This window comes from Corvus moneduloides, chromosome 2 (genome assembly GCF_009650955.1).
Source record: "Corvus moneduloides isolate bCorMon1 chromosome 2, bCorMon1.pri, whole genome shotgun sequence".
In the NCBI taxonomy this organism is placed as follows: domain Eukaryota; kingdom Metazoa; phylum Chordata; class Aves; order Passeriformes; family Corvidae; genus Corvus; species Corvus moneduloides.
Window position 1 is genome coordinate 26,590,899 of NC_045477.1, and position 24,292 is coordinate 26,615,190.

General features: G+C 47.4%; 2 long non-coding RNA genes across 2 annotated transcripts in view; one reads left to right on the top strand and one right to left on the bottom strand.

Moving 5' to 3' along the window:
• Positions 1-26: 26 nt before the first annotated feature.
• Positions 27-1,028, top strand: LOC116439283. The gene is made up of 2 exons (XR_004238117.1): positions 27-627; positions 819-1,028. It is a non-coding gene; the product is annotated as an uncharacterized LOC116439283 (long non-coding RNA).
• Positions 1,029-1,884: 856 nt separating this feature from the next.
• LOC116439282 overlaps positions 1,885-24,292 on the bottom strand; it is an 81,214-nt gene continuing 58,806 nt past the window's right edge. The window contains exons 4-5 of the long non-coding RNA XR_004238116.1: positions 6,146-6,244; positions 1,885-1,969 (exon numbers count right to left, since the gene is read on the bottom strand). This is a non-coding gene — a long non-coding RNA (uncharacterized LOC116439282). The remainder of the gene's footprint in view (positions 1,970-6,145; positions 6,245-24,292) is intronic.

The following is a 24,292-nucleotide window of genomic DNA, read 5'->3' on the forward strand; positions in this document are numbered from 1 at the left end:
GAGCTCTGACCCGCGGGGCTGGGCCGGAGCCGGGCAGGTGCTGCGTGTGCCCGCGGGGGCGCGCGTCCCTTGCCCGGCTGTAGCTGCGGGCGCGTGCGGGCGCGCGCCCGCACACCTGTGCGCGCGCCGGCCCGCGCACGTGCCCGCCTGTTCCCGGTATTCCCGCCCCGCCCGCTTCCTGCGGGTCCCCGCTCCCCGCAGCAGAGCGATCGGCCGGCCGCTGCTGAGCATCGTCCCCCTGCCTCTCCTGCTCCTGGCGCCCCGCTCCGCCGGCCCTGCCACGCTCCGGCGGGCTCACGTGTAACGCGGCTGCGGAATACTGAGTGCGAGCAGCGCTCCCCGCCCGGCCCCGCGCTCCGCCGCCCGCGCCCCGGGAGCACCAGCCGGGAGGGGCGGGCAGGGGCTTCCCGGGGGCAGCGGGACCTGCCCGTCCCCTGTGGCGGGGAGGACACGACTCACACACGCGACAGCCGCCGCCGCCGCCGCCCTTGCAGGGTGACCTTCAGGGCGCTGCACAAACGCCACTGCCGCCCCGGGGCCGGGAGACACCCAGCCGCCGGCAGCGCACCCTTGGCCCGGCCGGGTGGGGCTCGGGGGTTCTCCGCGGGGACACCTCTGTGATCACAGGTAACCAGTGTGCTTCGGTCCCCTGGTACTATTACAGGACAGTTAAATTACATCTGTACATCCAGGCATACTTGGGTTTACCTCTGAACTTCCTGTCGGGTTGCGATGTTGTATTTCACATATTTTCTTGCCCTTAAGGTATTGATACATTCTCTGAACTTTAGCTCAATCTTTTTTTTTTTTTCCTTAAGGTCTGGGAATCGCAATGAATACACATAAGATGAGCCTTTCCACAGTACTTCCTAGCAGGTGCACATTCTGGCTGTTATCTGCAAGAATGCCCTAGCTTGGAATCAAGGACCACCCAACCTCAACATGTTCTTCTCATGTCTCAAGAAGAAATGGTCTGGCCACCATCATCTCATACCCTCCCTAAGTCATTAAAGCTAGCATTTAGGGGACAAGTCGTAATGGGGCACTCTTCTCCAAGTGATCCATGGCTACAACCCAGAACCAGCCCCTGAAGCAACTGAGGGACCTGCATTTTTAGGCCCTTAGCCTTACTCTTCTGGAGCCACTCTAGGTCCAGACAGGCCAGATACCCTCAAGCTCACACTGCCATTCATGGCAGTGGTCAAGGATTCTTTCCTAGCTTTAGACATGCAACCGGACTTCTCAAAGCTGTGAAGGCTTGTGGGTTAGAGATACAGAGAGGTTTGTGCCTAGAAGGCCGTGTGTGTTTAATTGGGAGTGTCTGGTTTGATGAATGTTCCATGATACATTATACATGATCAAAGGGAGCCAGGTGTGCCACACGGATTTTCATCCTGTGTTAGGAGAATCAGTGGTGTTTATGTGATGGGAAAGAGCTGGACAGCCACAGAGAAGAGGGTAATTGGAACCTCTCTTTTCTGCTTGGTGTCTGGTCAGAGCTGGTCTTTTAAAGAGTCCTGGTGATGGTGGTTGATAACAGAAGCAAACACAGACAGTGGTACCTGACACCCAAGTGAACATCATCTACACTGCAGGGAGGGCAAGATCAGTTACAAGTTAAGGCAGCTGTGATTACAATCAAGCCAATAAATACACAAGCACTGCTGAAGGGAAAACTGTTTTTAAACTCTTCAGAGCACCATGCAGTTGCTGCTCTTGCCAACTAGTCTGCTTCTCTCAGCTGCTGGGCCACAAGTCTGCAGTGGCAACTGGGGAGCTGAGCCAACTTTCTTTCTAATGCCCTGGGTGCAATTCATGGTCCAGGTATGCTGCCCTATAAAGGACAGCAGTTGGGAATTATGTATGAATGCATGTGTTGTCACCCAAGCATGAAATCTACTCACCAGACAGCCTGCCCCTCAATGCTATGTCTTGTGTTTTCCACAGGCCAGGACCTGGTTCATCTGCTCTGTGGAAGAAACAGCACACGAGTTAGTTCAGGGCACGTGCAACGGCAGCAGTCAGTGCAGCCCTCTCCTTCTTGGCTTCTGCCTGGGCACTAGGGTCATCCAAGACAAAACAGGCATGGGACATTCAGGGACTAAAATCTGGGGAGATTCGAATGGGGATGCACTCTCCCACAGCTTTATTTGCTATGACCACAGAGAATGAGTTTGGAGAAGGCAACTAGAGTGTCTAAAGAACTGTGTCACGATTACACAGTAAATGGCCACCCAGAAATACGAGCTTCCTCTGAGCACACACACACCATCGCTACGAGCTCCAGTGCTGCTGGTGGAAGCGGAGCTGCAGGAGCTCCTGACTTCATCAGTGTTTGTTCAAGGATCACCAGGAAAGTCTCTCCTCTTCCTGCAAGCATCCGTATTTCTGTATAAATACACAGACAAGTCCTGTTGGGTTGGTGGTGGCCAGCAGCATCAAATCCCTGTGACTGCACAGGCTGGAGCATGCAGGATGTGGAATGGGCAAAATGCCCTTCGTGAGGGTTGCAAACCATTCCTGCCAGCTGTTTTACAAAACTGAAGACTCCGTCCTGTGCATGCTCAGGATATGCGCTTTACTTGATGTCTGTGAATTACCCTCTCAGAATCAGAAGAACTAATAGGCAATGAGGTGCCAAATTTTATTCAAATTTATTGTTTGTTTGGCTGCTCAGATATCAATCAGGCAGTCTCTAAGGCCACCACTGTATGATCTGATTTTTTAAGGCGATAAGGGCCTGAGGCAATGTTGGAAATTGCCAAGAACAAAATGTGCAAAGCAATGCATGTCCAGGAGATTAGCTGCAGGACGAAGGATGGGGTTAAGGAAAGCTGGGCACTGACACTTAGGAAGGAACAACCTACAAGATGGAAGTTGCTAAGTGCTTATCTCACTGCCTCAAGCACAGCCATCAATGAGATTTCCTGCTTCCTTTGGATCTCCTGCCTTGTGCTACGGGAAGAAAGCACCTAGAGCAAGGAAAGGTGTCTCACTATGGGGCAGGAGGGTGGACAATTATTTCTAATGTAGCAGTGAAAGAGAAATGGCCAGTGGAGAGCAAGGCAAAGTAAGGATTTGTCTGGCTTCATTTCTGTCCCTTAGTGCCATTTTTGGGGGGAAAGGGGACTGTGCTGCTGATGGTCACACACAGAAACTTTGGGCAATGTGTGATCTAGAAACATCTCAAGGTGGCTGTGAGTGATGCTGTGAAGAGCAGCAGCAGGAGAGAGGCTTGCCAGGGCAGGGAGAAACTTGGGCTGTGGGACCAAGTACGAGTTATAAGGTGACAGAAGTGTGCAAAATGGCCTCAAGTCTTTAGTATTCCATGGGCTGCCACTGCAAACAAATGGGGATGGGCCTCCTTGGACTGGCATGCCCGGGAGCTGGAAAAGGGCAGCTGCTCAAGAGCTTGGCACCAAGCCTGCATCACACACAACAGGTGAGAGAGGGCGAGGAACAAAACAGCAGCCCTCAGACTGCCATCAAGATGCCAGGTGGCAAAGAGCCATTTTATAGTCCCCATTTTATAGTCCCCTTGAGGGGGAGGGGAGTGACCCTCAAGAACCACCCTCAGGGTCCCAGCAAAGCTTGTGCCAGTGTTTGGTCCCCATGCCAGCTTCTTGGTCCTGCCTTGGGATTGTCCTCCAATTTTCTGCCTGGGAGGTTCAGGAGAAACAAAAGCCCACTCAGGGGCTGCTACACATAACGCTGGCTCAAGCAGGGTATGTTGTCTCCCAGGACACAGCATGACAAAACTGTCTTTCAAGTCATGCTCCTTCCTCGCCTTGTCCCCCTCACAGGTGTGGGGATTAGATTTACAGACAAATGCAGTTGGTCCTCTGAGCACAATGAGTGCACAATTTGAACAGATTAACTGTATATAGCTGTGCAAGGTGAGGTAACTGAGGTCAAAAATTCATGAACTGGTAGGCACTGAGAAAGTAAATATATGTAGAAATAACCTCCCCCTGAATTCAGACACAGGGCCACTATTCCTTTCCTTAATATCAGTTTGATAGTTATGTGGGGGTGCTTGCACAGCTCACCCTTGACAAAATGAGGTGTAAGACAACAGCCGATAAAACAGGGAAGTGACTCTAAAGAGCGTGTATGGATGGAAAACCCAAAAGTGTCTGAGAGGCATTTGCCCCAAAACTTACCTTGCTGAAGAGGGAAACAAACACCAGACCTCAGCTGATCATGCTAAAGAGGATGGCATCTGTCAGCTGGATCAAATGGTAACCAGGGAATGACAAACACAATTTTGAGACGAAGAATGAGCTGAGTGGAAAGACTATATAAAAGAAAAATAAGAAACAGTAACAGAGCAGAGAGAGGCCTCAGACTGTCAAAATCCAGTCTGGCACATCACAGCCTCTGCTGAGGTCAGATTCAGCAGTTCCCCATCCATAAGGCACCATCAGCTGCCAGCACCCAACACGTGGCCTGACGCCATGGGGTGCAGCATGTGGGACTCACACTTTGGGAGGGGGCATGACCTGCTGGTGTCCCTTCCTGCCAGAGGGTGCATTAGCTGATTGTAGGGAGTGGCGTGGGCACCCCTAGAGCTGGAGTGGCCACAACTCCAGTGGGAGCAGGGCATAAGTGGGGGGGATCTCTGCTCCCAGAAGTGACCCTCATGCCAGTGAGAGAGGGGTTGGTGCCCACGTGAATGGGCATTAGTTACAAAAGTGTGTTTAGGAACTTGCAGGAATTTATTAGTGTTTTCTAAGTGTCTAACCTAGTGGTTGAACTGCTGTATTGCTGACATAGACCCTGAATATATAGTTCATGGATTGTCGGTTAATTACATGTCCTTAATAAATCAATAAACCATTTCAGTCCTGATTTGGCTTAACCTTCGTGAGCTGAGCCACTTTTCCCTGCCACAATGACCAGCTGATGCAGGCTTTTGACCAATCCTGGTGGGAGAAAGTCTAAATGTTCAGTGATAGAAAAAAAGGGTTCACTTCGTGTTGAACTGGTGACTATGTACAGGACAAAGGAAGGTTTTTGGGGTAGACTGGATGGTGGAGACAGAAAAGGGGGATGTAATAGAGACAACGTGATGTGTGCCTGGTGATTGATAACGGGGATAAATTCCTCTAGTGGACAGTATAGAGTTCTGGCGCTTGCTACAGTGAAACCTGCCAGCTACCAACACTGTTCTGACAGAGGCAAAGGCAACTTGTGAAGGCAGCAGAAGTCACAGCAGGTTGCCAGAATTTAGCTTTTTGGCTGATATGGAAAAAATTACTCTGATCTCACAGAAAATAATATGCAAATACTGTCTTGCATGAAATCTTCCCTGCTTTCCTTGGCACATCTGGAAGTGATCACCACACAGGGAAGCAGCATTACCAAGGAACTAGCTATGAAGCTATCAAGAACACGTTTTGTGATAATGGGCACCTGGAACCTTATTGGAGCAGTAGCCAGCTTCCTGGTATGCAGCCACCAAGCTGAGGCAGCTCCATGAGCTCGTGATGCAGTCAGCAGCTGCAAGTCTGGGGCACTGATACAACTTCACCCCTGCTGGTCCAAGGAAAATTGTCCCCATTTGGCTCCTACTGGATATAGAAGCACTGTGCACCATCACAACAGGCTGCCAGCACTTTTCTGTTCAGGCAGTTAAGATCACAGGACGTTCCTCTCCACTTGCCCTAACCATAAGCCCTGTATGGGGTTTCTGATGAGGGTTGTATTTGGGCACTAGCCTGCTTGTCTGCTCCCATTAGAGCTCTGCTGTCTCCAGCACCAGCCAGCCCGGGACATCCAGCAGGAAACCAAGTCAAAGAACGAGAACTGAACAAACTCCAAAACTATTTTGAGGCCTGCTCTAAAAGAAAAAGAAAAACAAAATTTCTAAAAAGAAAAACAAAATCAGAGTGGAAAAACATTTCTATCTTTAGCCATTAGGAGCAAGACTTATCTAAGCAGCACCACACAGGAGCTGGCAATGGGAATGATAAATTAAGGTTCAACTTGTTCCTAAACATCAGTGGGATGATACATGATTTATAATGCCTGCCAGAGGCCTTTCTCCTTCTCCTCATGGGAAGTCTTTTCCCTGAAGCTATTCATGGATGTATGTGGTAATTTTAAAGATTACTCCAGCACTGTGCACACTAAAGCTTCTTACCAGCTGAAGGTAGATGTCTCTGCAAACCGGAGAGCCTGCTGCCCACTGGGGTCTTCTTGGTGGAGTTTGATTTGGGTTGTCTGGTTCCACTGTGACATCCTGCAATGACCAACACTGCACCCTCACTTGAAGTGACACGTGACATGTAAAAAACAAACACATTTTCACTGGAGAATCCTTCTACAATCCTGAACATCCAGTTATCATGGCCAAAGACATCATGCAGCTGTGATGGAAGCTGTCTGCCTTCATTTCCCTCAGGAGAATTCAGTGGTGTGGTAACCACCCTGGGGTCTGAAATTCCCTTTTCTCTTTTAGCCAGTCCTGTGGACTGCAGCACACCACACAGCCTGGGAGGCATTATCATGCAGGCCAAAGGGGGCAGACACATCCAATAGGTGTTTAAAAAGCACCCTTCTCATTATAATTCTCATATAATTTTTTATTATAATTAGTAGGAGTTAAGAACCTGACCTGTGTGAATGATTTGAAAAGCTGGATGAGCCTTAGTGTGTGGTGTTTTTAGATGCTTGTATACCTTGGAAAATCTGCTTTGCCTTTGTGCTCAGATAGCCAGGATATATTTGACATGGACATTTGTCCCAGATCTGTGTCAAAGTGAATCCATTTGGCAACATCATGATGGACCATCATGATTGTGTCACTGATGCCCACAGATTGATCAGGCGTTTCTCAGAAGCTCTCAGTCCTGAATAAGACACCACAAGTGACGGCCCCAGGGGCGTGAACACCATGAGCAAACAGCTCCACCGTGTCTGCCCCAACAACGGGACAGCTCGTGTGCCGTGATGCTGCTGTTACTGACATAGGGCGATACCTTTGTTTTTCTGGTATTTAAGCCCTATTTATCAGCTGAATTACACAAACCCTTGGAGGATATAATCGTGACAAGACCTCCAAGTCAGCTAGTTTTGAGTTGCACTTTTTCCTCTCATGGGAAACATCCCCAAAATACCAACATGCAAATCTGTTCTTCTCATGTTAAAAGAATTCCCCAGGCAACCGGGACCAGGAACTGAATAGAAATTCCTTCTTCTCCCCACCCATATTTCCTTTTGGAAAAGCAGTCACTATTGGTAATCAGAGATTAGCTACTATTGCCTGATAGTCAAAGCACTTCACAAATGAACCAAAATGGTCTTAGCTAACCAGTTTTATTACAAGGTTTGGTGACTGTAAGCACCTAAGGCTGGCAACACCTCGAACTCATCAAAGGTCCATTTAATCCAGTGTGTCCTGTCCAGCTGTGGTCAGAACCAAATATTTAGAAAATGAGCCTAAGAACAGGGCAAATACAGAGTGACCGATGTGACCTCCCAGGTGCCGGTAGCCTGCCACCTAGGGATTTCCCAAGCCAGGGAGTGCACTGGCAACTAAGTGAACTGGGTGTAGTCCCTCGCCTAATCTGTGGCTCACTTTGGAGAAGCAATGCGTATCCAGCACGTTGCACCTCACCCTCCAGCTTAGTGGCGCGACTGCACCCCCTGCAAGTTCACCTGGGGGAGCTTTTGAGGCCAGCAGGGGTGCAGGGGTGAGGGAGGTGTCACCACAGCCACACACTGCACAGCAAGAGCCCCCACTGGCCTGTCACTGGTGTGTTTCACCGCGGCCCAGCAAGAGGGTTCAGAGCTGTCCCTGGTCTGGCTGGGTAAGTCAGCATTAGCCTCAGGGTGCCCACAGATCGGCCTTCCCACGGGGTGTGCAGTTACAAGTGAACCACGAGCTTCGAGCTTCGGTGGACACACAGTGATGAGTGAGGTACCTGTCTTAGTGTCACGGTGCTGTTGGAGCACCCACGTGTCAACACCACCAGGCTGCTAACAGCAGCCTATAGCACAAGAGTGCACAAAGAGAATCTTTCTCCTTCTTCAGATGCAGCCTCCTCCTAGCACATGGGAATTGCCACTCATTTTTCCATCGAAATGATCGGCTGAGGTGGCCTTTGTGTCACCTGTGGTGACTCACCGACTCACAGTCTGCCCTTGCTGCATGAGGCTTGTCACGTGGAAGGACACATTCTGTTAGGCACATACTTAATTTATAAGTGTTAATTAATTGCATAATGGATTAGATAGCAAAGTGCCTGGTCTAAATTGCGTTCAAAATGCCATCTGCAGAAAGGCTGGTGTGGTTAGTAAGATGGCTGCTCTCTTAAACCTGATACCTTTGTAAGAGAATCTGTCCCAGCATTATTGATGAGGCAGAACTGTACAATAAAGATGTGTATTTTATTCTCCAGGAGAATGCTTTTGAGATGGCAAACATTTGGCCATTGGGAAGGCTGATCAGTGTGCTTCATTCCCATGGAAAGCAGTGGGGTGAATATCCTGTTATAAATGTAAAGCAATTAGTTTACTCGAAGAGCTTTAAATGTCATCAGTCTCTTAGAAAATGCATGTCAGTGGTGCTCATGTGACTCCGAGAGCAGTGTGGCTGTTTAATGTAACTTTTGCCTCCACTTAGGCCCACTGGGTGCCTGTGAGTGAGAGCAGCTGTCTTAATACTGACAGCCCTGTTCAGGTCAGGGAGGCTCTGACCCGCCTCTGAACTGACAGTCTGAAGCACTGGACAGATACTGCTGTTGCAGTTCTTCCACGTTTACCTCAGGGATCAGGTTTCCAGGAATCTGCTGCAGTTGAGCTCCCATAATGAAATGGCACAGGAAAGCCACCCACATCAGGCACTGAACAGGCCTGCAAATCCCCTTCTCCCCCCTTGACTTCAAAGCACCCTAAAGAGTAAATGCACACTCGTTGTTCTGGCCCTGTTTCTGGTCGGTGCGTGTGGGACATGGGAAGCTGGTGGCAGAAGAAAGAGCAGAGCCAGTGTTTGACCACCTCAGATGTGGCTCCGTGTAGGTGACAGCACTGTCCTCGCCAGCTGGCAGGTGTCTGGAGAGGCTGCAGAGAGCCACGAGCTGGGAGCCTTGCACAGAGCCATGAGCAGCTGCCCAGAGCCTGTGTCTGCTGTACTTAGGAGAGAGGACTGCGCACGTCTGGCCCCGTGCCTCCAGCAGAGCAAAATGCTTCCTAGGTATTGGGGAACTGGGTCTGGCAGCAGCACCCTTCTAAGGCTGAGAAGTCCCCATTTCACCAGCAGGAGAAACTGTGGGTTTACCTACATGGAGATGCTCTGGAAACCTAATTTGAATGAACCTTGCAAGTGATGAAAATTTAAAAACTTATTTAAATCACATTAAAGACACATGTGGGCATTTTAGGTTAAGAAGGACATTTGATTTTGCTCACCCTTATTCTTATTAAAGGTGTCCACTTTATTGCAGTTGACTCACCTATTTAAAATTCATGCCTCTAGTTCACTTAGATGAATTTTACTTCCATTTTCTTTCATAAAGAAGCCATTCAAGAGAGAGAAAAGACTTATTTGGGATAATCCAAAAGAAGTGTCAGGAGCAGAAGTGGGGGAGATGAGACATACACAAGTATTCAGGGAAGAAGCTTTTCTCTCCACTGTCATTCCACCACTGCAGGAATTGTTTTCTGCAGATCTAGCACTCTTTTTCTACCCTTTCCACATCAGGCTTTGCAACAGACCTGAACAGGAGAGCCAAGATGGGAAGAGCAAGATAGTGGTTGTCTTGTCTGGCTCCAAGCAACACTGTGCAGAAAATTCATGAAAATGTCACAGTCCTTTGAGACTGAAGTCTAGGGATCGTTTATTATGCCCTTCCAGAACAACACAGACAGTATAATTTCATTCCATTACTTCTTCAGTCTGCCTGACAGTTTATCTTTGGCTGAAACATAAAGTCAGGTATTTGCTGCAGTCAAATTTTCCAGGCATTTTGCTGGATACATGTTTTCCATTGAAATCCATTTTGCTTTTAGAAAATGACTCTTTTATAATATTTTTCTTTCTGACAGACATGCCTTTCTGTGCAAAATCATAGTAATTGTCTTCTTGGGGATGCAGCTTTGGTCTGCAGCAGTTTAAAAAACCTAAAGGAGGAATGCCCGTATTTTTCCAGGGGGCATTAAATTGTTACACCAGAATGAATGCAAATTTCCCCGAACCTCAAATACCTCTCTCTTATTGTCACTGCTATACCTAGGTTCTTGAGAACATAGACTGAGTCCTTTTTTTATCTCAATGTGTCAGCAAAGCCTGCAGGCTTTGCAGGGTGGTCCCAGCCTCAGGCATGCGGCAGGAGCCAAAAGGAGGATCTGGTGGGCAGCTTCAAGGTTCCCTCACATACAAGCCACAAATTTAGCCTTTTCTCTTCCCCCACTCAAGTGGCAGCATGAGGTTGGGCAATGCAGAGAGATGCAGATACACATTGGAATGGAGCATAAAAATGAGCAAGACAAAAATGGAGAATAGCCTCTCTAAGATAGGTAATTCACTCTCAAATATTTCAGTCTTAATTCAAGACTTATTTAAGTCTCAAATATCAGACCACCCTCACTGTGTTGCGCTGTCTCAGCATTCTGGGATCATCAGTAATGCTCTGAACATGTGAGCAGTTTTCCAGTGCTGGATCTTGGCATGATACTAAGGATGAGAATCACTACTTCTTACTTTTCCTAAGGCAGAAAGCAAGAGATGGGAAAAGTGACTTGGCCTTGCTCACAATGGACAGATGTTTACAAGGGCAACACTTGCAAGCCAAATTATAGTGGCAATGTGTTTGGACCACGACTCATGGACCCATCTGGCCAAAGTCAGGGGTCCACAGAAGAGCTGGGCACAGTCACCAGGTAGAGGTCTATAGACATGATCTTCTCTTGCAACATTCACAGACACCCACCCATCCTGCCTTTCTACTGCCAGGAGCCCTTGGGCCTAGACCTTTCCTTAGGCTGCCAGTCCTCCATCTGAAAAACTACCGTGCTCTGAAAAGCCCTGTAGAAACAAAGTTGGAGTTATTAACCCATCAGAGACCTATGCCCAGACCCTTCTTACAGTACCCTTACATGAAGCTGAATAAAAGAATGTATTCAACTGAGTCTGTAACAAATGCATTAGTTTGCCTAATTTTCTCATTTGCCACAGGAAATAGTTGGAATTATTCTTTCTGACCAAATGAGTTCTAGCTTTTCTCATTAGCTTTTCATAATCTGTAGTGCACAGATGGGGAGGAAAGGACTTTCAGCAATTTTGGCTGAAAGTAAAATGACTAAAGGTCAAAACCCAGAGCAGAAGGGAAGGTTTCAAGGGTCCAGAGAAGCTTCCAACCTCCTTCTATCACTCTTGACTTCATGAGGAGTTTAAAAATGGCAAAAATGACAGAACCAGACAAATCTTTACCCAGGTAGTAGAATGGGCTGCCCAGGTCAGATGCTGTGAATCACACAGGCTGATCTACTGTAAATAACCAAGTTAAAAATTAAGGGCTTATCTGTACTGAAGTGTCACTTTTAGTTCGGTTACACCAGTTCAGATCACGGCGGTGAGTTAACTTTATGGTTTGTGGTGAAACCTCCTGTGGTCTGGGGCAAACACGGAATATGTGACATAGCACGGGGCATCCTGCACACACATCTGTATCTGCTGTCTGACCTCAAGGACCATCCACTCTCCTCCAAGCCACTGCACCTTCCACTGCACTGTGCCCATATGCTGGAATTGAAATAAGCTGAGGTGAATACACTCTTGAGAACGTGGATGCAGCATCCTGAATCAGAGGCAGGTCAGAAGCCTCTCATGTGTCCTCCTCAAGCCTAAACTTTGCAATAGATGTGTGCCTCTCCTAGGAGGTGCACCAAGGACACCAGGCTGCTGCCTGGATAGAGCAGGTGCCAGCAGCACACAGCTGGAGCCACAGCCAGGCTGGACTGCACACCCTTATCATCTCTGCCCTGCATGATCTGTGTGACGTGGGGCTCAGCAGTAAAAGCCACAGAGAAGAGCACCTCAATAGCAAATTAGTTCTTGAGACAAGTTGTTTTGGGGTTTTTTTTTTTTTGGCTGACATAACTGTGTCAACACTAGGGCATTCAGAAGCTCTTCTTTCGCACTCCTATCCAGCTCAGCTTCATGAGCAAAATGGTGAAATGTAGGCCAATGCTCTACAGAGCCAGCTAATCCTTTTTATTTCTATGAGAGCAATCAAATATATACAGCTGATCTCATGCAGGGAATGATGCAGCCCACGGCCAGTGGAAGCAGAACATGCTCCGTGGAGTGCTGCTTTCGGAGAAGTGGGGCGTTTGCTCGTGCACAACCCAGAGAGTGGGCAGGGCTTTGGGAACTCGAAGTGAAGGTCACCCTTACACACCTCCTGCATGGCCCACCTTGTCCCGCTCTGCAGCTTTGGGAAACCAGCCCAGAGGCTGCTGCTGGTGACTGAGGCATCAAGGGGCACGAAGGAGCCCTTCTGCACAGAGGCACCCACAGCACACAGGTCCCCAGGCTGCTACTTGTCACACCACGTATGACGGAGAAAACGAGACTTAAGGAAGATGATGCCACTTGTGGAGTATATCCTATGGCAGATGAGCTGAAATTCTTTGTCTGTACAATGTTAGAAAGAGGGGGTGGTGTTTTTAAAGATATTTTCTTTACAGGAGCTAAGAATGGCAGGTTTCACAATGAAGCTGTTGTTCAATTAAACGTGAATCAGTGTGTTTGCAGACCTGACTGAGACAGGAAAGTAATAAAATGAAGACACTAAAACTTATCAGTAATTCTTTCCATTTCTTAATGATGTTTCTAATCTATGCCTTTGACCCTTCAGTAATTCTACTTGATTCTCTGCTGCTGTAACATTTAGAAAGTAACTGAAAATTTTATGCCACTTGTTAGCTTATCATATTTGCTTTATGACAGCCCAAGACAAAGGCCAATATAAGATAAAAGTCCAACTCCATATTTGGATTCCTGTGTAAACAACTTGAATTACAAATGAGCAGAACTCACAATCTCTCTCAGTTCTTTTAATAGAAACTCAAGGGTTCCTGAGAAATCAAGTCTTTTATCAGACTCTCAGATATGGTCTTGGGGATGTGGCTTTTTAAGCAAATCATAGGCACAGGTCTTCAGTAAACTTACAGGCACTGAGTGGGGAGGCTCCTTAGACCTCATGAAGGTATTTTTACTTTTTCTTTCACATGATTTGAGGGACAGCTTTGCACCTCATCAGGCTGGTTTAGTCCCAAAGGCTGGATTACCAAAGACTTCTGTTGGCCTACAGGTGGGTCTGGATGGCAAAGAGGGGTGAGCTGCCTTGCTGGCATCACTCTTGCAGCAAAGCCCTGTTTCCTGCCTGTGAGTTCCAGGCTGGTGTGAGGCACAGCCTTGACACACACCATCTCCACAGCAGAGACACCTCCCTGGTAAAATTCACTGGTGCTGAAGAAGTGCTTGAACAAAGCTGTGGCTGAAAGACAAGCTTTTTTGACTACACCTGCTTTCTTCAACTTCCTTGTGAGGGCAAGAGGAGAGGCAGGCACCGATCTCTTCTCTGTGGTGACAGTGACAGGACCCGAGGGAATGGCTTGAAATTGTGTCAGGGGAGGTTTAGGTTGGGTATTAGGAAAAGATTCTTCCCCCAGAGGGTGGTTGGGCACTGGAACAGGCTTCACAGGGAAGTGGTCACAGCACCAAACCTGGGAGAGTTCAAGAAGCACTTGGACAATGCTCTCAGGCACGCGGTGACACCTGGGGTGTCCTGTGCAGTGTTAGGAGTTGAACTCGATGATCCTGATGAGTCCCTTCCAACTCAGCATGTTCTGTGGTATATCAGTGCTTTATGCTGGCAAAGCTTTCACTTCCAAGAAAAGAGTTAAATCATTGGCAGACCTATTCAGACTATTGTAGTGGAATTTAAAATGGAGAGTTATACTGGTGTGGGCTTGGTTAAGTGAAAAACAACCTCCCCTTGACACATATACCACATAAATCCACAGCATAACCACAACGTATCTGCAGCAGTTTCCCAGGCATGCAGCTATAGACAAGACAGCAGCCTGAGAAGAGTCCTGGTGACTTGCATGCATTTGGTCACATGGCAGGATTATACAGAAGAAACGACATAAAATAAAATTACGAGGTGACAGATTCAAAGATAACAAAAGGAAACGCTTCATCAAATGGATAATTAAATTCTGGAGCTTGCTGCCAGCAGCGCTATGGATGCCTAAAATAGACTTCAAAAAATGATTTTACAAAGTTGCAAACATATCTATTAAGTGTTATTAAACAGCAAGATTTTAGGAAGCTTTCAAGAACCCACAGCCTGGCAAGTACACCGAAGAATTACCAGTACATGCTTGCCTTTCTCATAGCATTTTCTCTAAACCACTGATGAAGAGAGGATAGTAGACTAGACGGACATACAGAGTGATCCAATGCGCCCATTTTTCATTTAAAGTTTCCTAAGTTGGTGCTAATTTACCTTAATTATGAGGGTTGTTAACCTCAGGGGTTCACCAGCTGCTTTCCTCAGGAGCTGAGCCATTCCTGCAGCCCAGGCAACCTCTTCCAATGACAAGCTCTAAATCAATCAGGAGGCAGTCATGCCATGTTCTCCTGGGTTAATTTATCCGACTGTTGCCTACAGGAAGGTGTAACTTCCCAGGAAGGTGTAACTTCCCAGGCATTTACTTCATCTGGTGCAGACAAACTCTAAGGGGTTCACACAACTCAGATGCAAAGGATTGCAGCAGGCAAAGATACCCACTCCAGGTCTCCCATGTGCTTTGCCAGCACCCAAACACCTCATCTGCTGTGCTTCTCAACTCAGGAGACAAGAGCAGGACAGGGAGAAGGAGGTAAAATAGGCAAAAAATAGCAACTGTGCAAACTTTTATAGGTCGGCATATCATCACACCCCCCTGCCCCTGAGGTTTACAGTGCACACCTCACTCTGGTGGCCTTCTTCACTGGTGTGAGCAGATGACAGAAAACTGAACATGCCTGGGAGTCCTGCTGCAATAGTGGTCATTGCTGCTGCTATACATAAGGTCAAACTCTGATTCAGCAAGGAATTTGTCCTCTGAGCTGTAACATGGATTGGACTTGTGTACACAGGTGAGACAAAAACATGCAGTAACATGGTTAGCAGAGAAATGGGCTGTAATGTGACCCCTTGGCATAGAGATCTGCCTGCATAAATGCCACTCCAGGCATGACAGATGGAGGGAACGCAGTTTCTGCTACATTATGCTACTGTTTCCAAATGCAACAGATCCCAGACTGCTGTGATTTCTCTTTGCCTGAACCACTGCACCTCTTACTATGTGATATTTGGCCCCATGGGCAGGAAGCCCCTGAGGTAACTCCCCAAAAAACACTGCTGGGAAACCCAGGTTTAGTTTCCGGTTCTGCCCTAAAATTTCTCATCATTACTAAGGAAACTGAAGAGGTTACAGGTGACATCTCTGTACCTCCACTTGTCTCCTGTGAAGCAGGGCTTGCAGCAGTTCTTAGCTCCCTAGGAATGGGAGGAGAATGCAAAGATTTGAGGGAAGGGGCGTGGTACTCAGATTTGGTGGTACAAGAGAACACTACGGCATGTGAGACAGGCAAGCCATGTGGATGGTGCATAGAACTGGGATGAGCTTTTCCCCTGACATGCTGGGCAGGTGGCTGCAACTGCAGCTCACTCTGCCTATGGGAGGCTTTATGCATGAGTTGGGGTAAATCCAGACCTTTTCTCTTCCACTGTGCTCGAGCTTTGCCTTGGGATGGCAGCAGAACAGATAGCTGGCCTGTGTAGCATTGGGTCAATTACTCAGGACCTCAGCTGGGAGGGGAGTCTTTGCACCACCCTCACAAGCACCGTGTGCTGGCACAACTGCAGAGCCCAACATCAAAACATCCCAGCTCCAGGTCATTGCTGGGAAGAACCACAGTTTCTAAAGGCATCCCCAAATAACCACAAAAGTGCATGTTCCAGCACAGCTTGTTCTACCTCAAGCCATGTGGTTACTTCATCTAGCAGTGGGCTTTGGTGGAGCTACTTTATCATCAGCTGCAGCAGGGCTGAATTGTTTCCTGCCGTTGATTAAGGAAATAAAAGTCACCAAGCACAGATCTTCCTGAAATCCTTGTGTGAAGCCCTTCCCCTGAGCATGCTCTCCACTGATTGCATTGCTTTGCCAAGCCTTGTTAAGCCTTCTCCATTGTTCTTCGCATGCTGTCAATCAATCACAGTTGCCTGTACACACTGGCAGGCTTTGCAAAGACAAATATGCAACTAAGAGTCTTAATTAACAACACGTAACATTCAGATGTATTCACTGGGGAAGGAACACGTGAAAGAAATCAAGGAAGAAACTGAGCAGAATGGGAGGAGGGAGGTGGACCCCTTCCAATGATTTTATTTGCAGAAAGATATAATTAATCTAGAATAATATGCAAGATTTTTTAAAAAGAAAATTAACATCAAGAGAACCTGAACAATCAGCTGTCTCCTCTTTGAGAGTTAAATGCATTAGCGCCAGAGGCAGAAAAGAAAGAGAAAAATAGGTTTAGGATTTGTGTATCTTAAAACAAATGGAATCTACACTCAGTGTTATGACACTGCAAATATTCCACTTAATTTACATCACAGGGGTAGGTCTTGTCACTAAAGGCAAATGTCCCTTTATTTGCCAGTTAAAAACATGTTGTTGACAGACCTCCTCCTACCCTTCCACTTTCTGTCCAGCCCAGCCCAGGCTTCCTCTGGCAGCTTTACTGTCTGGGGTATGTGTGAAAGGCAGCACTGAAGGCAGGGTGAGCAGCAGGTAGGCTGCGTTTGGGATTGAGGGAAGATGATACCTCATTGTTCATCAAGACCTCACAGGGGCGGGAGGGAACTTGGTGAAATGTGTTGAACTGTTATTCCAAAAGGGAAACTTTGGATAGTGATTTTGAGTGTGTCTAAGAGAGTTAGATATGTAGGTGACCTCCTCAGCCAGCTGGACACCTGGTTCCTCTAGGGTGTGTCTACACTGAAAGTTTTCCAGCATATGTATATATTGCTAGAGCCATACAAAAATACTTCAGTAATGGAGATGCCATTCATACCACAGAGAAGTTATTTTCTCAGCTAGTTAAATAGACTATGTTGTAATTTTTTTCCCAAGTATAATTTAAATTATGCTAGGGCCAGAACTGTGATGAGTTGGATGTGTATTCTCCTGTATATTCCTAACTAGTATCCCAACAAGACAGCAAAAATTTTTAATACAGAATAATCCATATACATATTATCAGTACCACCATTACCCCTTAGAAAAGGAAAAACAAACCTGGGGACAAGTATTCACTCCAGTGTGAGAAGTCACACAGCTTTGCTGAGGAGCCAACAGCAGTAACTCAGATTTTTCCACCTTTTATTTAACTTTTCCCTTCAGTGGTCTGTCCTCAGCCCTCAGGACCCTGAGGAGGTCAATGGTTCCTTTATGGTTTTGAAGTTTCTACCCTGTCTAGGCATTATCAGAAAATAAGTTTATACCCATGAACTAAACCCATCAAGAAATCACAGTCCAATCTGCAAACTCTGCAGGACAATGAAGAAACTGAGCAGCCTTCAGAGCACAAACAACATAAAGTGCAGCAGTGGCTTGTCAGAGTTTCCCCTCACTGCTGTAGTTGTCTATTAAACAGACATGTAAAATATTACATTATTAGAGATGGATTTGCTCAAATGTTTGTTTTCCCCTCTTCCTTAGCTGAAGGGTGAAAGAAAAGTGTGCATTTCTATAGTTCTGGAATCAAGATTGGTTTTGCCTAAATATAGAGCAGACCAAAGGATCTATTTTTTCAGCAGACCAACTGTTTTTTGAAAGGGAGTGACCAAGCAAGCATATATTGCTATGGTAAGACTGAGAAGACCAAAACAGGTGAAAGGCTATCATTCCTTGCCCACTTGAACCCTCTCAGGTCTGGCTGAGATTTAACCACTCCTCTGACAATGGTCCAGCCCATTCGTGTGAACAGTGCACCGAGAACTCGACAGCAAAGCAGTGAGAAAGAATTCCTAAACGCCTGTGTTGAGAGACCTTCTCTAACTGAAGACAGGATCTACCAATCACAGTTTCCTTTAGTGGAGGGCAGTGAGAGTGAGCTGGTCAATACATTTGTCAGAACACAGACAAAAATGAAATAAAAAATTTAAAGATGTGGAGATCTTAATTATTTTGGAAACAGGAGAGGGCAGCTAAAAATGGCAAGCAGCTTTTTAATATAAGGATGAGTGGTCCAAGTGCTGGAAGATTTTTAAATAGAAAATGAATAAAGAATAAGCAGGATAACAATGTATTATTACATACTTTGTATACAGATGTAAAAGGCCCGTGTTATTCTTTTAAAAAGGACAAATAGCATATAAAGGAAACAAGCATCTACAAAGCAAGATCTGGATTCATAACTTAAGCAGCAATAAAATTACCTCCCCTCCCCTAGTTTTATTTGAGATAAATTATTTATAATTCCTTGAGTTTTTAATTGCGGTTTCTCAGTCATTTCTAATGGGTCATATTTCAGCTGCAGCATAGTGTCCCTAGCTTTCTATTTAAGTAATACTTTGCTTTGGCAAAGAGAGCAAACATGGCCTGGGAACAGTCTGCAATCTCCTCCAGTCAAATTCACAAACATAATTCTAGGTTTTTATCTCCTGCTGCAATCTGCTGCTGGAAAAATTACATTATTATAGATGTGATTATTAAGGTAATCATAAAATACAACATACTGACTTTGTTACAATAAGCACACACCCCCACCCCACCTGCCCCCAAACTGGCAAAAACCATCTTTGTCTGCATCACATCAAGGTTGACTCTCTCACTGGCACAACACTTTTTTGTCATCAGTGGCATACTAGGATACTTTAGCCTGGGTTTTATCCATGTACTCAGGAATGTTTGACACGACTATAAATATTCCAGTGCTGACACATAGATTTTCAAAAATATTTAGTCTCATTTATAATGCAAGATAAAGCCAAGTGCCTGGTAGGAAGGAGGCAGCATGAGAACCATGCTCAAACTATTTTCTTTACCTGAGTGACTAAGCAGTGAAGATGGCACTTCTGAGACTACATCTTTTTGGGAAAATGTACCCAGCTGAAAAGCTGAAATAGGCAGAGCTGGTGGAAAATCCCCGGCACAAAATCCCCAGCACAGCTCACAGCCCCTAATGGGAGAGTCAGCAATGAATAGTTAACACATTCCTAGCCTGAATAGATTTGCTTTCCACAAGTCCCGGCTTGTGGAGGGCAGGATGGTCTGAGACAACACACTTAAAGGACATATTTCTCACTGGAATGCATTGTGGAAAACAGGGGTTAAAAAACCACACAAAATGTGGTAAGCGGATGGGAAGTTTGCATGCTCCCAGGATAAAAACTGCCGGTGAAAATTCCCAAATAGGCACAAGGGTAAGTTTCTTAATTCTGCCTGCGCCATCAGGGCCTCACGACAAAAGGAATCAAAAGAAGAAAAGGAAGTAATCCAGCCTGGCTTCATCTTTTCTAGCCTGATAACAATGAAGACCAAGTCTCAGCTCAAGGTCTAGGATCTAGTATTTTGCTTGTTCCAAGGAGGCTTCCTTGGCTTAATGACCTCCAGAGCAGGAATCTCCAGCTAAGACTGACTGGTAGAGGACAGGGGCTAGCTGTCCTTGCCTGATGCCCTTTTCATAATTTCGTGCCAGTCCTCAGAGCAGGAGGAGCAGAAAGAGCTGTTAAGGCTAGGATGACATATTTCTGGCCTTCTGCATGACATTTAGGCAAAATCCCTGTCAGCCACACAGAAATGCCTCAGTGGCGAAGTGTGTTGCTGCATTTACAGCAACATCAGCTTGCCTTCTGGAGTTCAAGGAGAAAATGCTGCAGAACAGGACTCCCACCTTGGCTTTTTCCACTGCCGTCAAGGGCAACTTGGGACAGCAAAAGAGAGGGACCTTGAGAATGGTTTTTCCGCAAGGACGCTGTTTCCCTGCAGCCCAGCCCGTAGCACCGCCGGTGCCCAGGGCGGTGCCATGCCCTGACCCCGTGCACACCGGCCGGAGCTGCTGCGCGGCATCCCCGCCTTGGCCCGGCCTGGCGGAGGCACCTGAGGCTCTGCCGCGCTCCTCGCTCAGCCGGGCTGACCCGCAGCTGGCGCTGGCACCGGCACGTCCCCCTTCTGCCCTCTCGGATGCCGCACTGGCTTTCCACGGCCCTTGTGCCAGCATGGGGCACTTCCTCAGTGGAAGCTGCTCCCTTGCCCGTGCGGCCCAGCCCAGCCCAGCCCCGCGGGGGTGCCGAGGATTGCGGGGTGCTGGTCCCTGCCGCTGCCGTGCCCCGCGGAGGCGCCGGAGGAGCAGCCCCGCGGCCGGGGCAGCGCTGTCTGGCACCGGCTCCGGTCTGGTATGCTGCCCAAACCAGTTACGCCAGCACCGCTGTCCTCCCAGCCCCCACGCCGAGCTGGCCAGGACTCTGGGAGGCCTCCAGGCAGACAGAGGTGGGGATGGGATCTGTGGAGCTGCTACAGCTCCTTCTTGGGTGCTGGCCAAGAAGGAAAGCCACGTGGCACCTTGACCCGCGTGGTTTGGGACCAGCCATTACGGACACTTGCTAGCGTTGCAGGGTTAAGTTGTGGCATCAGCAGGGCTGTGCTGTAAGTACTGGTACATAGCATAACTAAGCAAAGGCCATCTAAAGAAAAACGTGAACCTCTCCATAGGGCTGCAGCTATCCCTATGCCTCACATTTTCCAAGATGAATACTGCTTTGTTTCCCTGCTCTCAGCAGGAAAAACAGCCTTTTGACGTCTTTCAGCCGTGGAGACCTTTCTAGTAAAATTTGCCATGTCTCTCACCTAGTTCCCTTGGGTCCAGAACTCTTTTCTATAAGTCCTGTTCTTTCCTTTCCTTTACATACCCATCCTGTAGCCTGGGATCACACATGGATCTCATTTTTCCTGTGCATTTCTTTTCATACCTCCCTGCTCCATCTTCTGCTCTCATTTCCCTCTTCTGGCTCTCTAGATATTCCCAGTTCCAGGGAAGCTAAAGCAGAGATTTCTGATGTGGACTCTGTGGGTCTGCGACAAATGTGTTTCCGGCTGGGAAAAGAGGTCGTGAGAGAGAGAGAGAGGAGACAAGAAGCCTGACTTACCAGGCTGATGACCAGGCATTTTTTTCCAAGGCAAGCTTTTCTGAGGCTTTCCACCCAGTAGGTGGGTGGAAAGCAAATGGCTTTCAGAGAGAAGCAACCAGTGTTGCATCAATGGTCACAAGGAGCATGCATGACCAGGTCAGGCCAGGTGCATGACTCCAAGCCCTCTCATCCAACCCAGCACTCCCATTCCACTGTGAGCCATACACCAGCTCCTCAGGCTGGAAGACATCTGGTTCATACTAAAGAGAGGACTTTTCCCATCAGTTGCTGTGTTTGTCACTGCTTTCCCTCTTCATTCTGGTGAAAGAAAATATATTATCCTCCACTTGTGCTCACATGTGATTAGAGGTTGTTCTTAATGAGAGACGGGTCAGAGCGCCTGGGTAGATATAGAGCAAATGTCAGATATGAAGGGAAAATTTCCAAAACACAGTAATTTCACACCACCAGGTCATAGCCCTTCTCTTAAAGCAAAGGACCCTACCCTTTTTAATACACTGATGAGTTTTCCACAAAAGCATAAAAGCAACATAAGCATTACTGAAAGAACTTTATGCCAGGCACACATTCCTACTCATAACTGGTGTCTTAAAGTCACAACCATGCTTATCCTCTTCTCCCCTCCATTTTGACTGCATTTGAAAAGAAAACATGGTCCCCTAGGTATGAATGACACAAAATGCCAATATCCTTCACTCATCCTTACAACACATGTGGCAACACCGCTTTGACAACACATCTGTCTCGGCCTGCAGCTCACCTGGTATCGGCTGTTGTGCAAGTGCTTCCTGGAAACCCCACAGTGTTTTTCCTGTGAAGCCAGCAGGAGCTGGAATTGGGTCAGATTCTGAATGCAGATCACTGCTTGGGTGGGCAGGGTGTGAGCAGCTGTCTGAGCCAGCCTCACTCCGATGCTTGCCCTTTCTTTCCCGCACACCTCTGATCTGTAGTGCTGCAGCACCACCAGCTCTCTGGATAAAGGCTGCAGGCAGCCAAGCAAGGAGTAGGTAGGGAGGTTTCAGTTTCAGGGACCTTATGCTTGACACCATTTGGGTTACAGTGGGATGGAAGCTAAAGCCCTGCTCTCCACCTGGGAGCTTCATCCAGCCATTCCTGCCTGCATTGCTGGCATGCCTGGGACAGCCCTGGCTGCTTGTGAGACAGACCGTGCAAACATTGCAGACAAAATGTGCTCCAAGCCCTACCTTGTTGCAACATTTCTGGGGTTATAATCTGAATCTGTAGATGTGCATTGTGAAAACTGGGCAGCAGAAGGGGTAAGAAATCAAACCCGCTGTGAGTGCCTGGGTGGCTTCCGTGTGCTTTAATTGCCTCTTCACTGTACTGTGCTATTCCCAATGACCTTGACTTCAGCAAGAAGGCTGCCAGCTTAGATGAAGCACAGACTAGCAGTGCTTAGCTGTCAAGTTCCAGTTGGTGACTGCTGGCAGGATGAGAAAAATGGCTTTTAATCCTCAGTGGTTCATATCTCACTTACAATAGGCCCAAATTAACTGTTTGGTTATGGGGCTGAGATCTGAATGGGCAACCGAAGCTGCTCTAACCCAAGAGAAAGGGCAAGGATTTGGGAGGCTCTGGTATAACTGCTTGTCTTGCAAAAAACCTGTCATGCAACCGTGCCCAGGTCACCTAGTCTTAGGTCCCTTACCTTGCTTGCATGAAACTGGGATAAGCACTGTTACATCAGACTGCTGGGGGCTGGTACTCTGAGGTCTGTAAGAAGTTTGGCCACTGTTCATGCCCAGCAAAGTGCACAAGAAAGAACGGGCTATCACCAACACTTGCGCTTTTCCTGCAGCATGTCACATGCATGGATGCAAGATCCCAGTTCACCTAGAAAGTGCAGGATAGGAACATTTGCTCCAGCTCTGCCTGTTTCCCTGCCCTGTAGATAAGACAGAGCTTCAGGCTCCAGGTTTGGGAACAAGTTACTCTCCTCAATGCTGAATTCATTTCAAAAGAAGCAGCATCAGTTTTTTTCTCACCTCCTCCCTCCCCACAGGAGCATGAAGTGCCTTTCAGGTAACAGGCCATACCCAAGGATTCCTCAAGATGTTAGCACAGGAAATCTTGGGTTAGAGAAAGCTGCTGTTGTTAGGACAACATGTATCACAAATGCTGCCATTGCTGCATACTCCCTGCCTGGTCCCAACCACTCTCCTTATGCTTCACGGCCTCTCTCCCACTTGACAGGCTGAAAATGAGGTCAAATGCTCTGGAAATGGTTTGTGCCACTCTTTTCTCTGTATTATAAAAAGGCCCAAAGGAAAGAATTTCTGAAGTAGCACTATGTGAGCAAAGATGCCTAAGCTGAAGTGTTGTATTAAAGTTGGTGTTGACCAAACTGCTGCAGCTGACTGACTTTGCATGGGCAAACCAGGCCAATGAAGTTAGTGAGCCATTCATGCCCACAAGGACCAAGACACCCTTCTCTCACAGACCTGAGCAGCAGATCTGGTTAATGATAATGCAGGGCTTGCATTTGCAAGGTGCACCCATTCCATAGCAGCTTTTTAGCTGCAAATAATGAGGCTGCATGTCTGGCCCTGTTCTGCTGTCTGGCCAAGGAGGAGGCTGAATATAACCTATCAGATCTGCAACTAGAGGGCACAGCAGAATGGAAGGAAGGGAAACTAAGTCATAATATCTGGGACATGGCAAAGGTGTGCTGTTAACAGACTGCAAAGAAAAATTAAACCCGTGTGATTAGAACCAGTACCCAAAGCATCCAGGTCTCTAGATTACACGTCTCACTGAGACACGGCGGGTAGCAAATTTTTCTAGCAGTGGTGGGCCTTTCCTGCTTCAGATATAAGATTGCCACCTGCTGACCAGTTGTCCCTACTTTGGGCAATACCCTAGATCCTGACCCTCCACTCTCCTGTTATCAGCAAGACTCCAATGCATTTAGTTTGTGCTATCTGATCCGATTGCAACCAGAGGTCATATAACTGTACAGACCATTAAGCACCAGTTCACTTGAGCAGAAGTAAATGGCTCCATTCTACTGAGGTACCATTACTCACACAGTTCACCTTAAGTACTGGGATATC